This window comes from Manis javanica, chromosome 1, assembly GCF_040802235.1.
Source record: "Manis javanica isolate MJ-LG chromosome 1, MJ_LKY, whole genome shotgun sequence".
Taxonomy (NCBI): Eukaryota; Metazoa; Chordata; class Mammalia; order Pholidota; family Manidae; genus Manis; species Manis javanica.
The window spans coordinates 161,067,777-161,081,464 of NC_133156.1; the positions used below are offsets into that span (position 1 = coordinate 161,067,777).

General features: G+C 44.1%; 1 long non-coding RNA gene across 1 annotated transcript; it reads left to right on the forward strand.

Moving 5' to 3' along the window:
- Positions 1-7,906: 7,906 nt before the first annotated feature.
- LOC118972682 (uncharacterized) lies at positions 7,907-13,468 on the forward strand. The gene is made up of 3 exons (XR_005061755.2): positions 7,907-8,012; positions 11,553-11,663; positions 12,899-13,468. It is a non-coding gene; the product is annotated as an uncharacterized lncRNA (long non-coding RNA).
- The last annotated feature ends 220 nt before the right edge of the window (positions 13,469-13,688 follow it).

The following is a 13,688-nucleotide window of genomic DNA, read 5'->3' on the forward strand; positions in this document are numbered from 1 at the left end:
CTTACAGTGAAATAGACACTGAGGACCTCAGAGCAGAGGTGGGGACCTTGCCCCTTCCCCAATCACCACAGTTCCTAGAACTTAGTGTCCTGCAGTCTTTTCTATTATTGTATCATTGATATACAATCTTATGGTTTCACATGAGCAGCATTGTAGTTCCCATATTATCCCATATTATCAAGTCCCCCCCACATATACCCCATTGCAGTCACTGTCCATCATCATAGTAAGACTCTGCAGAGAGTCTTTATGGTCAAGAAAGTTTTACAGAATGGTTTGGAGCCAGGAGTGCGCATGCTCAGAACTCCCAGAGCCTGTAGCTGGGTGTGACTTGAATAACCTGGAGCCACTGTCTGGCAACATGGAGCTGATAGCTTGTAGTAACAGCTATGAACCGTGGCACTGGGGATACATGCCAGTGCACGCTTGGGAAGAATGCATGGTGCCAGGCCACACCTTACTAGGGGAGTCACAGGTGAAGGTTAGGAAAACCTCTTCTGTGGAAGTAGAAGGATTCTTTTCAGCAGCTCATTGCAAATGTTGCTGGTGAGAAACGTATGATGTGCAGGGCTCTGAGCTGGGAGGACTGCTGCCGGCCAGCTGTGTGACCTGGAGATGTCATTCCGCTTGCTGAGGTCCAAGAGGCTTTATTCACCAAATGGATAGATGGCCTGGATGATCGCCAAGCTGCTGATGCATTTTATTTTACCTTTGCAAAAGTCCATGAAAAGGCTCCTAATGAACTAACTTTTGTTTAATTACCAAGCAATAAATATAGTCAGTGAATGAATGAATGAATGAATGAATGAATGAATGAATTGACCAGTATTTGTAGAGGATCCATTAAAGGTGCAGTGTGGTTCAGGACATTCAAGAGAGACACAGCCTGCTGCTGAGCCCTCAGTCTCTGAAGAAGCCCATTGCTGGTGTCATTGCTGCACCCACCACAGGGACCTCTCCAAGGTCTGTTGCCCAGATCTGTGTTTGAAACCCTCTCATGAACACTGATCTTGGTCTCTAAATGCCATTCTCCAGTGCAGCAACCAGGGCTCATTGGAAAAAATGACTGATCCTTCAGCTGAGGCAGGGAAGTACAAGGAAGTCCCAGATCACTTTGTTATGCCAGGAAGTAAGGAAGCACTCAGAGAATAATGGGGACATGTTGAAAGGACTCTGGAGACAAGGGCCAGGTAGAAAGTATTCCCCTGACCAAATCTAAGGCAATTTGAGCATCAAAATAAATAAGGAGAGTAGTAGATTTTAAGCCGTTAAAGTAATAGGAATCCATAACTCTATACCTATGTAAGTACCTACACACATAAAAACATAGACATATACATATCCACACACATACCAGAAAAGGGAAATTTCTTTCTTATAACAGAATGCCAAGTAATAAAACTAGAAAGAATGATGGAATTCACAAAGTCACCATTTTGCAACAATTAAGATAATAATTGATTCAGGCAAAGAATCCTCAATTTTGCTAAAATACTGGATGAAAATTTGATGGACAGGCTATGACTTAATTACAGAGGGAAAATTGGTAAATTTGCTACAGATGGGAAACTGAGTAGATACTACCTTCATCAAATGATCACAGTTCACATCACCAATGACAGGACAAACTGACATCAGGTGTGACACCCTGAGAAGGACAATATCAATATTACATTTCCTGAATTTGGTAATTGCATGTTATGTTGTATGTGATGATGTTATTACATGTTATATATTGCATGACACATAAGGGGCCTCCATGACCCCTGCCTCTTGATGTTCTTGCCTTGTGTGATCCTCTCCCATTGAGACTGGGCAGGACTTATCACCTTTTTCTGACAGATACAATATGGTAAAAATGACCGGGGTATGTGATTACATATCCATCATTACGTGATTGCATCATAGAAGATCACAGCCCTATATGGCTGCAGTTTCTCACTCCTTTGCTGGCTCTGAGAAGCAAGCTGCCATGATTTTGAAAAACATGCCTTTGATTTCATCATTTCCCATCCTTCCCTGCAATTAGGAGGTGAGTTAATCTTATCTTGATCTCCTCTTCTGTGACATTTTGAATGTGAGTTTCCATAAAGTGGACTGTACATGCTACCATTCATTTGTGTTTAAGGGTCCTGGGTTAAAGGTTGAAGTTCATCTGAGGCATGGGGGTGAAACTGGAGCACCCCATCATTTGCAGCATACAAAAGAGAAGAGCACACATTCATTTTTTTTAAATGCATGATTTCTATAAAGAGTCAGTTGGGTTTTTCAGGAATTGGGCTACTCAACCAAATGGTCTGTAATTGTGGGGAAGGTTCAGGCCACCAGGGAAGCCATCCTCTGCAAGACATGCTCTGGATTGTCCCCAGACCCAATCAGAGTATTTTTGGTAATCTACTTATGCAAATTTTGCTCTCTAAGACTCCCAGAGCCATTCTAACATGAAAACGTGATCTCAGCAGAAGTCGTTTGAAACAGCTTATACATGAAAGTCTAAAGAAGAATCCCCTTTATCATTGGAATTGAGACACAGTTGGGCTGGAACCCAGATGTGGAGTTTCCTGACCAGTGGACCAAATGCCGTAGGCAGGCATCTGCCTTTCAGAAATAAGGACGGTCAAATAACTGCAGCGACAATGGCAGCTAGGGAGAGCTGGCAGCGAGCTGGATGAGCCAGAATCTGTGGTAGATGAGCTCCCCCAAGGTTACCTGTGCCTTGGAGGGTCCGCCTGTGATTGGGCCTCTTTTCTGGACAGGGAATGAAGATGACCGAGGAGTCTGTGGGGTTCCCAGGTGACGGGGAGCAGGGACAGCTGGCTGCCATGGCCCACCTTCACCCCTGCTCTTAGGTCTGCACTGTGCTGGCCCAGCTGACTCGGATGCAATGGTGAGTCCCAGGCACCAGGCATTTGGAGGCTCTGAGGAAGGGATGTAGGCCTTTTAGCCCATTATGAGCCAGTGGCTGGTCTTGCTTTTCTCCTAGAAATATTTTTTTCTATTCCCAATGCTCCAGTTTTCTGATAACTTTTAACATGTGGATGGCTGTTCCTTTCATTTCCTGGACAGATGATGGCATCATAACACTTCTGTAGGAGACAAAACTGCAGCAGCTTCTTCCTTGTTTAATTGATTCCAACATTCTGGAAGGGCCTGAGGTTCAGCGTTTCGCCTTTCCAGTCCTGGGAGAAGCAGATGAATGCAATAATTCCTTCACTTTCTCAAAGTTAGGCATGAAAATCTTGCATTTGTACTAAAATGTGTTCCCACCTCATTAAAATTCAGGCCTGAGCTATCCACCCTGAGCACGCCCAGGAGCCCTTTCTCTAATTTTGGAAGCAGCAATCTTGGGAGAGAAGTTTTCCATCTGTCTCCTTATGATGTTAAGCTGTTAGTGCAGTTCGTTATTTATTACATCTCCCACTCTATGTTAAACTACGATTTTCTTTTTTGCTGGCTATAAAGAATTCAGTCGGCTTGGTATAAAAATAGGGCTCCCATCCACTTCTGCAGACCGATTTTTTGAACAGCATATTTTGGGGGAGGTTTGCAATTATTCCCAAACTGCTTTCATTCTCAGCCAGTACTTGATGTATGTCTACCCTGGCTGTTCACACTCCTGCTGCCTCGTGAATCAGCCACGTCTGCGTGACGTGTGTGCTCAGAGTCATCAGTGAAGAGCTATGTCTTCTAAGGCTCTGCGCACACGTGGGGGGTTGGGCTGTCTGCCCCCAGAGGCAAGGAGATGACATGGGAGCATGTGATGTGCAGGGTCTCACGTTCACAGCAAATTCACAGCCTCTGAGTAGACAGTCTGTGGCGTGACCTTCTATAAACAAACATATTAACAGACAAAACAACTGACATCCGAACCATCTTTTGGTCCTTCAGGGAAACCAAGGCTTTTGTAATGATGTGTTTGCCCAGGTCCGTGTTGGGTCTGTGGCCTCCTGCCCTTCCAACCAGGCAGGGATGCAGCTCAGAGCACCACTGTGGATATGAGTGCAGTTCTGCACAATCCGGACACACGAGTGATGGACTGCCTGGGATCGGGAGAGAGCTGCAACCGTGGTGCCACATTCCTGCAGTCAGATTGTTATTATCCACTCCTACGAGCTGCACAGTTCTCTCTGTGGCAATCCCTGGCCACTCGTGTCATGCTAACAGGGGCTCAGGGGTGGTGAAGTAGCCACCAAGGATGGCTATTATGGTAATCTTATTGCCGCAGAGTGGGATCATTTCCCACTCAGCATATTGTTTATAGGAATATCCTATCTGACACAGAAAGGAAAAGACTGGTATCTTTTGCACCATAATTAAACTCACTTTTCTCAATGAAACCATCTAGATTATCCCTCAAAAAAAGCATTGTTTACAACAGTAACTGTAAGTGTAATGTTGCCAGCTAGAATAGTGTAAAGAATATTAGTTCTTGCACCACCTCTCCAATGTGGTTTTTTTTGATGTGCTGGTTCAGAACAAACAGATTTATCTTCCGTGTCATACAACACTGTCTGTAATTTAATGGAGATGTTATTAAGATAAAATCTCTATTCAATTCCATATTGTAGCATATTAACACACACAATTAGTAATGCTTTATCAGTTATGAAGAAAGATGATGACTGCTTTTAAGCTAAATTACCTTTATCATAGTAGCGCATGAAAGAAACTACAAATATTTACTCAAGTGTATGTTAATTCTTATTTAATTCTAACACTGCTTTTATCAACCACATTAGCCAATGAACTTTATTAAAGGGAATGTTACTGGGGAAGAGAGCTTCCGATACTGTATTCCATCTGCTTTTATTTATATAATTCTGATGGTTTCTTTTTCTCTTTCATTTCATTTTTAATTAACAGGAACACAGGGAAAATTGAACATTTGGGCCTTATTAGCAGAATTTGGAATAATTAGACTTATGCTCTTGTTAATATAAAGATCGCCATGTTGGTCCTGCAAGGCCTCTGACTGTGCATTTGAACCCCCACAAAGGATGCTCAGTAAGTGTGATGGGGTGATGGTGGTCACAACCTGTAAACCCCCAATGACAACACGTGGCAAGAAGAAAAAGCTCACCTTGGTGATTTTACACTTAACAAAGCCAAGTAATTCCTTTCTACAGTTTAAGAAAATGCAAGTTGCAGAATAAAGAAGAATATTATGGCAGGCAGCATCTTAAAATTCAGGTTGGGAGCATTCTCCCCAGCAATATATAAACAAACCTTGCCTGCTGCAGTTCTGGATCTGCCCAAGGACTCATGATTCTGTGATTGTAATTGTGGCCTGTACGTACAGAAGGGAGAGACTTCTGTGGAACAAAATCTCTTGTATTCAGTTTCTTGACCTTCTTGGGCTAGGACCTTCCTGACCTAAATTTTCTTGACCTCTGTTTTCCTTAAATAATATATCAAGTGTAGTCACAACATGTCAGTGGGAGCTAATGTGCCCTTAGGGTAGCAGTTTGCAATCAGAAGATACAAACTCAAATCTTAGTGTACTTTAGAATTTGAATCATGTTACATTTTTTCTGGCTCTTTGGAATCCTTCTGGGAGACACAACTCATGCCTACCCCGAGTCACCTTCAGGAAGGACAATGCAAAGTGACTGACCTTCTGGAGAAATGCCTCTTGGTGTAGCCTTGGAGAGCAGATGGCCCTCAAGGCCCTTGGAGAGCAGAGGAAGGCAGCTGGTGTCTCTGTAGCCACTGCCAGTGGGCTCCACTCCCCAAGATTGAGGTAGTATCTCAGACATGGCCTCACACTGATCCGATGGTAACTCTGCAAATAATAGCCTCCATGTGATGAGCCAAGCCCTTTGCATTAGCCCAGTCTGTCTGGAGCTAACACTAAAACTCATATGCTTATGTAAGACCCATTATCAGGGAAATTGTGATGAAAAAGTAAAAAAAAGAAAGTTTACAATAAATGGAGCGGTGTGCAATTCCCATCATAGGCATTTCATGTTCTGTGGTTGAAAGGCTTTTGTTAAGGACACCTGGGTCGTAATCTCTATGTGGACGCTTACTCGTGTGACCTTGAGTAAGTCACATGGTCTCCCTAAATCTCAGTTCTTTATGTAAAATGGGGCATATAGCTGCCTAATCTGTAAAGTGTAACAAAGAACACATGTTCTCCTAATGCTCAGATCTTCCAAAGAGAGTGAGAAAATAAAATCAAATTGTTTTTGAATAGTTGAAAACATTTCACAGTGTAAACTGTCATTGCCATTGTTTTTTTTTTTTTTTTACTGAAATATGAGTTATTTTTTATTCTCTCTAGGCCAGAAATTTCTGAACGTATTATTGAAAAATAGGTTAGAAAATGTTTGTGAATTAAAGGATATCATTTCTGGCTTCAGAAGAACCAAAACGATGCCTCTGGCGATCCAGCTCTGGTTTGGGTGTTCAGGGCATTAACAATCTTATAAACTTGAAAATAACCAAAGGATATTTTATCAAATTGGTAATAAATAATTTGAATCTAGTTCATATATACCAATATTCAAGCAGCCGTTTTCCAGTGCTAGTAGTAGCCTCAGAAGAGTAGCACGCCTAATTGTAGTGTCATTATTTCCGTTGAGTTATGACAGACACCTGCAAGCCAGGTTATAATAGACAGCCTTACAAAACTTCACAGCGGCCTAAAATAATAATACAATGTGTCCAAACCCTCTCTCTCCTTACTTAAACTAGCACTTCACAGCTATAGAAGACTCATAAAATTCAGAGCCTGGCAATTTATACTTAATCTCTAAAAAGACCATGTGTTCTGAGGAGATCCCCACTCCAGGAGATGGCATTTGAGCACCGACATCTTCCACTGTATAAAATGGCTAATTGGTGGTAAACATATTAATTTGCCCCCAAAGGAGAGAAGGTAAGAGCAAGTCAGCTAGAGTGAGGCATTTCCATTCTTGATTTTTGAAGGTGAACACCCATTTATGTTCATCTTTGCCAAATACACAAAAATCTCATTTGCTATCCATGCGTCTCCTTTCTTTGGTATGTCTTGGTTTCAGGAAGTAATGATGTTTCTAAATTATATTTTAAACAGGAAAAAAATCAGTCTCAATATAATTAGTGAATGTAACCAGATTCCTTGCAATCAACATCTCCTTAATGCCTTATTACCCTAATGGAAGTTATTGTAAGTGATAATAAAATTGGCATATTAAGTGATGCAAACCCTTTACTTTCTGGTTGGCTTTAAAAAAATTTCTAATCTACCCAAATTTAACCATAATGAGAGAATCCAGGGGACACACTTATGTGGGCAATAAAAGTGTTGTAGATAGAATGCTTGTGTCCCTCCAAAATTCATACGTGGAAGCCCCAAGCCCTCAGTGTGGTGGTAGCCTCCTGATAATTTACCCTCAGTGTGGAGATGGGGCCTTTGGGAGGCAATTAGGCCATGAGGGTGGTGCCCTTATGATAGAATTAGTTCCTTATAGGAAGAGCCTTCAGAGAGATGCTTTGTCCGTCTGTCTTGGGAGGAGGGCACAGTATGAAGGCACCCACCTGCAAGTCAGGAAGCAGGCTCTCACCAGGAAGCAAATCTGCTGGCACCTTGATCTTGGACTTCCCAGCCTCCCAAACCCTGAGAAATCAGTGTCTGTGGTTTAAGCTGCTGTTTGTCATAGCAACTTGAGCTGATGAAGACAGAAGGAAGTACAGCAGCTTTTATTCACAGTCACAGAACATGTGGGAAGGCAGAGGTGGGATGGACAGTTGGGAAAGCTCTTAGCCTATTGTCAGTACTCTCTGCATGGTTTTGCCTGTTCGTGCATTTCTCTTTATTCCTAATCTGTGGTTTCTGCTGTTGATCTGTGACTACTAGGCTTTGTGTCAGAGAAGGAACTGGAAATAAAATGATTATTCTGCAGCAGAAGGAAAGCAAAAACAGTGGCATACACCGTGTAAATGGGACATCCCTGGGACCAGATGAGAGGGCTTCTCAGCCTTGGGGCCAGGAGTGGATAACCACTGAGGACTCACTCCCCCTGCACCAGGTGACTTACCCACATGCATCTGGTACCCACGTGACTCCTTCATCTCTTTGCATTAACATGTATTTGATTAACCAAAGGAAAAATTAAACATAGATTTCTAAGTCAGTTGTAACTGACCCTGGCTTGCCTGCTGAAAGCCCTGATGTTACTTTTACTTCCGTGTGTGGTTGACAAGGCAGATGCGACCATGTTTTTAGGGTGAAATGAACACCAAGTCTCTGGAGCTGGAGAAGGGTGTATGAGTCTGTCTTTGGTCTCAACTCATGGGTTAAATGCTCTTTAGAGAAAAAGCAGTATCTTATGAAACATCTTCCCTGCTGAATATAAACTCTATGTGGTTGGCTGGTTTTGTTTTTCCTTCACTACTTGTTGCTCAGCACCTGGGACAGAGCCTGGGAGGCACTCAGCCAATACTACTCATTCAGTGAAAGCACACGTGGTAATTACTAGAACCCCGGTTTGAAAAGAGGGAATGAAGAAGTCACTTACCCCTTCACTTCCAAACTTCTCATCTTTCCATCACTCTTATTTCTGCCCATGTTAGCCCTGTCTTTGGAGTGGCTGGCATTTGAAGCTCTGGGTCATTTTTATTCTTCATTTCATTATTTGGCAAATCTTACCCTTTCTGAGCTACAGTGTCCATTTTATTCCCTCTGCAATGGTCCTGAGCCCAGCCTTTGTGCCTAAGTGGCTACTGCAGCCTCTACATTAGTTCCCCTGCCTCCATAAAGCATCCTACAGTCCAAGGCCAGATTGATGTCCCTCAAGTACAATGGGGATTATTTCCCTTTTGCTCAGGAGGTTGCCAACGCTCTTGCCGTCCATGGAATGAAGTTCAAGTTATTTGTGCAGCCACACGAGGCCCTGCATTATGCAGCTCAAACTTACTTTCCCAGCCTTGCCTTTTCTGGGTATGTGACATTTTGGTGCAGCTTCTTTGATGCCAGGGAATTTGACGTAGCTGTTCTAACACACAGGCTTTATTATTATTCAGGTATGGTGAGGCCAATAGAGTAGGAGACCCACTGAAAAGATGGTTTGTTATGCATAGTTCCCTGAGGGAGGGGGATCCATGCCATGCAGAGCCACATGAGGAAGCACCAGGGTGGGTTGGGAGGCAGGTAGAGACATGTGTGGGCAAGAAGAGCCTTTATTGCAGTTCCTGCAGGAAAGAATGCATGAGGTAAGCAGGTTTAGGATTGGGTAGTTCCAATAATTCTGTGGGCTCTGGGACTCGGGCTGCCTCTAGTTGTCTGGTACCTGGCCCTGGCGTGATCAGGGCAAGGAATAGTGGCCCTGAGGATAAGAGCTAGACAGAGGTGGTGTCTGGGAGCTATGGGCTCTGGATGGTTAATTTGCATGTGAAAGGCATGCTCACAGTTCTAAGTACTGGTTGGCTCTTGGGAGGACCTTCTCTTCAGGCTTATCCAGGCACCAAGTTGTCAAAGCATCAAGAAATACAGAAAAAGAAAGGATTAGTATAATGATTTTTAAAAAATCAAATTCAACTATCGCATAATGCCTAAAACAGCCTCCCCCTGTTTCAGGGCTTCCCCAGTTCCTAAGACTCACTCCAATGCAGACTCCCTCCCCCAGATCCTATACCCAGTTCCAGAAGTATCCTTAATTTCCTAGAAAATGCTCAACAATTGATGGCAATTAGACTTGGCTTCTCTCGTTTGCTCCTCGGAGAATTGCTGATCCTTACATTTGGATGTACCCCATGCCTCGTTCTCTGTGCTGACAGCCACTTCTGTGTTTGAAAGCCTGTTGTGGTCCATTTCCCTTGCAATTGGCTATTAAGAATCAAAACCAGTCTTCTGTTCAGCTAGGTATTTGCCATTTGCCAATTCATAATGCTTAAAATTATAATCTCAAACTACTGTGTTAATTTTTAATAGTCTGTCTATGCACCTGGATGCTGAGTCCTGAGAGCAGCCACTCAGCTCAGCCTCCTAATAATTTAAGAACTTGGCCCAGCCCCCAAAGGCTTTTTTCCATCCCATAGACTTTTATTCCAGCTGTAGAATAACATAAATTCCACCTGATTACTCACTTCCCTATTTTGTTCATGCTTAGTCACTAATCAGTTTTATTAAAAATGGTGATTGAGCCAATTTTCCATTGCATGTAAAAGTAGTTTACCTTCAGTGTTTGAGGAGCATCTTATGCATATCTTTTTATTTTAGGTTTCTTTTTTTGAAAACATGTGAATAGTGAAAAAAGTGATGAGAGTGGGAGATTATCATTCTTTATATACCGTTTAAAATCTTTCTTTGAAAGGATGTATCATTCCACCTTCTTAGTCTATTTTACTGTATTTTAGTAGCTTTTATAAAACTTCCTATACTGTATATGAAACAGAGGCCAAGCTTACTTATTAAAAACTATAAAGTGTCTTCCCTAATCTGACAATTAAATGAAATAGTAGATGTAAAAAAAAAAAGGCTTTATGATTAAATTTTTCTCCCTAAAATGTCTTTCATGACTGAGGTTGTAGAAAACTCTCAAGGTATAATTTTGACATCTGCCATTCATTATGATAGGGTTTCTAGTGCTCTGTAGATTTCTAGTCTGTGTATAGATGCATGTATAAGAATAAGGGGCATTTAGCTCTAAGTAGTTAATTGCCATTAATCCTATAGGACACAATCATTGCATAAAACATGTTGAATTTGCTTCTTACTGAAGATGGCTGGTATTAACAGAGCTTGCTTGAGTGGGTGATAATGATAATTTTGGACACTGTTAAATATTTTATATAGAGTCTTCCCATTTAATTTTCAGAATAACCAACCCTCTGATGATCCCCATTTGACAGATGAGAAAACTGAGCCGAGGATAGAGATCCTGGTACACTTGCCCAGCTACCAAGCCTGGTTCCCGGACTCTTCCTAGGCCCAGGGTCCTCTCCCTCAGCACATGGAGAGCCAGCTGGGCTCCTCTTATCATGCAGCCATGAGCATGCTTGCCTCAAGGCACAGCTCGCCATCATGGGGTACCCCTAAGGAAAATTAAATAATTCATCACATAATGCCCTGGAGATCTGAGCACACATGTTGGGGACCACGTGCATCAGGAGCTACAGAACTTTGACAGTCCCCATGTAGACAGTAAGCTCCTGGGGGCAGGATGCATGTGACACTTCCTTTCAGATTCTCCACCAGCTGCCAGCCCAGGGCTGGCCCGTGGTAGTGCTCAGCTGAGGAAGTCCGCTGCTCCGTGGCCCAGGCTCCCGCCTAAGTGGCGGCACGGGAATCAGCATGCCTGGTTTTGGCTCCTGGCTCTACTCTTTGTGTGTGACAATAGGCAAGTCACCTAACCTCTTTAAATCTCAGCTTTCTCATCTCTAAAGATAGGGATGAAATCTGCTTCCTGTGGTGGTTGTGAAAACAAGTGAGAAAATTATCATGAAAGTGTTTTGTAAACTGTAATTAATACAAATATAAGCAATTAAAGTTACGGTTGAATTGTAAAACACTTCTGCCTAGGCACAGAGACCTCACGCAGCCCATTGTCTGGGCATCTTTGTGCTCCCAGGGACCCTGATTTCTGAGTTCATGCTGGGCAGGTTCCCTGGGAATGCGAAGAATAAAAGTGGGCCTGTTCGGAACGCCATAGGAACTCCAAGCCACAACTCCACACAGCCAGGTAAGTACTCTGCTGGCCACGCTCTGAGGTGGCGGGAAGCGCAACCCTAACAGTGATCCCCGTCGCTGTCACTACCACATGCTGGCCCCTCACGACCCAGCATGTCCCATGACCATGAGACAAGTACTGTTATCATCCCCCCAAGACTGAAGGGACTGAAGTGCATGGAGGCTGCAGGAGCCCCTTCCGGCTGTGAAGCCAGGAAGAGGCAAATGCAGGCTGCCCACCCACGTAGGCAAGCACCAGAGCCTTGCTCCTGACCGCTAGGCTGTAGATTCCCCCTCTCTGCTCTCTGAGAGCTGGAGGAGTTTGCAGGGCTGCGAGAGCTGCATATCCTACCCAGGGGGCCCAGTTATGTGGGGATAGAATGTAAGATGCTACTGGCTCATTAGAGCATAAGCCTCCCTGTGCACCTCACCTACTCCTCACTTAAGTCAACAGAACAGAGGGAAAGGTCCCTCTGTTCCTCCAACTGGCCTTTACAGAGGAGGACCAGTCCACGGCCTGGCCCTGCACAGCTGTGAGGCCCTGGGAGCTCAAATGTGGGCAGCCCCGCCAGAGAGGGGGGCTGGCTGGGCGGAGAGGCAGGGGAGGACTGGACGGTGGGAGTTTGGGAAGGGCTGCAGGGGAGGTGTTGGATTTTGCCTTTTATGGAGGTGAAACTCACATAACATAAAGTGAGCCACTTTAAAGTGGTATTCAGTGCATTCACAATGTGGTGCAACTATCACCTCTATCTAATCCCCAAACATTTTCATCAGCTTGGGAGGGGATGCCTTGAAGTGCAGCATACGCCGATAATCCCCAACCTCTACCTCCAGTCAGGCCCTCTTGGCAGCCTACCTGGCTTCTGCATGTGGAGTCCAGTGGGGACCCAACAGGCATTTGCACATGACCCCCCATCAGGGCAGAGGACACAGGAGACAAAACAGGTAGGATCCAGACTGAGAGTAAATCTGGGGGCATGTAGGGGTCAGCAGGAGGCTGCTAGAGGTTTGGAAAGCCAAGGTAACCTCAACTCCAAGGTTAATGAGGTTCAGGCTGACATCTGGGTTATATAAGCAACATGTGCACCTCAAAACAGCTTCTCAGGCTTGACACTGAACATCGCCAGCACATCAAATGCCTTCCTCAGCGCTGTACCCATTGCACCTTGCATCATACAGAAGCAAGTGTGGTTCAGACAGCAGCCGTAAAGTGTCCATGAAGTAAAGGCTGTTTCCCCTCTGCTCTAGATCACCTCCAAGGCCTACGCCCTGATAATGGAGCAAAGCAGACAATGGGTGGGGAAGGATCCGAATGCAAATGGCCTTGCCGGCAGTGGCTCCCTTGGGAAGATGCTGTCTCCAGCTTCCTGGAGCCACAGACAGTTCCAGAGAGAGTGGCAGCCTCCCTTCCACCACCAGGCTGAGGCCCAGCTCCACTCCCCTCCACCAGGCTGCTGTTCCAGCCTCCGTCAGCCCCTCCCAACCTGCTTGTCTGGAGTCTGAGCCACGTTTTTTATTTCCCTTCAGGTGCATTTCTGGTATTGCTTGGTTGCTTTCCTGAGAAGTCGGTTTGAAGAGCATCTCTATTCTTTAAAGCAAGGCATACCCATGTCCTCTTGAGCTAAAATTGTATTTTATTGAGGATTCCCTTATATTGTAATTATTTAATGGACAATGTGTCCTGCTGGGAACAGCAGCAAATATAACATTGGCAGAGGAAAAAGATGCACTTTCTGAGACACATTTGGCAAAGTAAACCCAGCTTCTTACAAGAAAAGAATGTAATGAATTTTCCTCTATTTTTAGTCACACATAAATCCTTTTATTATGTTTGAGCTCAAAACTCTATATTTTTCTTGGTCTGAAGTTAAATCTACAGGATAAGTTTAAAGGACAGCGTATTTATCTAATGCGATTTATCAAGATACCCCAAGTGAAGGGAGAGGTTTTCAGGGCCCTGGGTATCAGGGCAACCCCAGAAGAGGACCCCTCAGACACATGTGGGATTGGGAGGAAAGGGCTCCCCTCAACTTTCCTG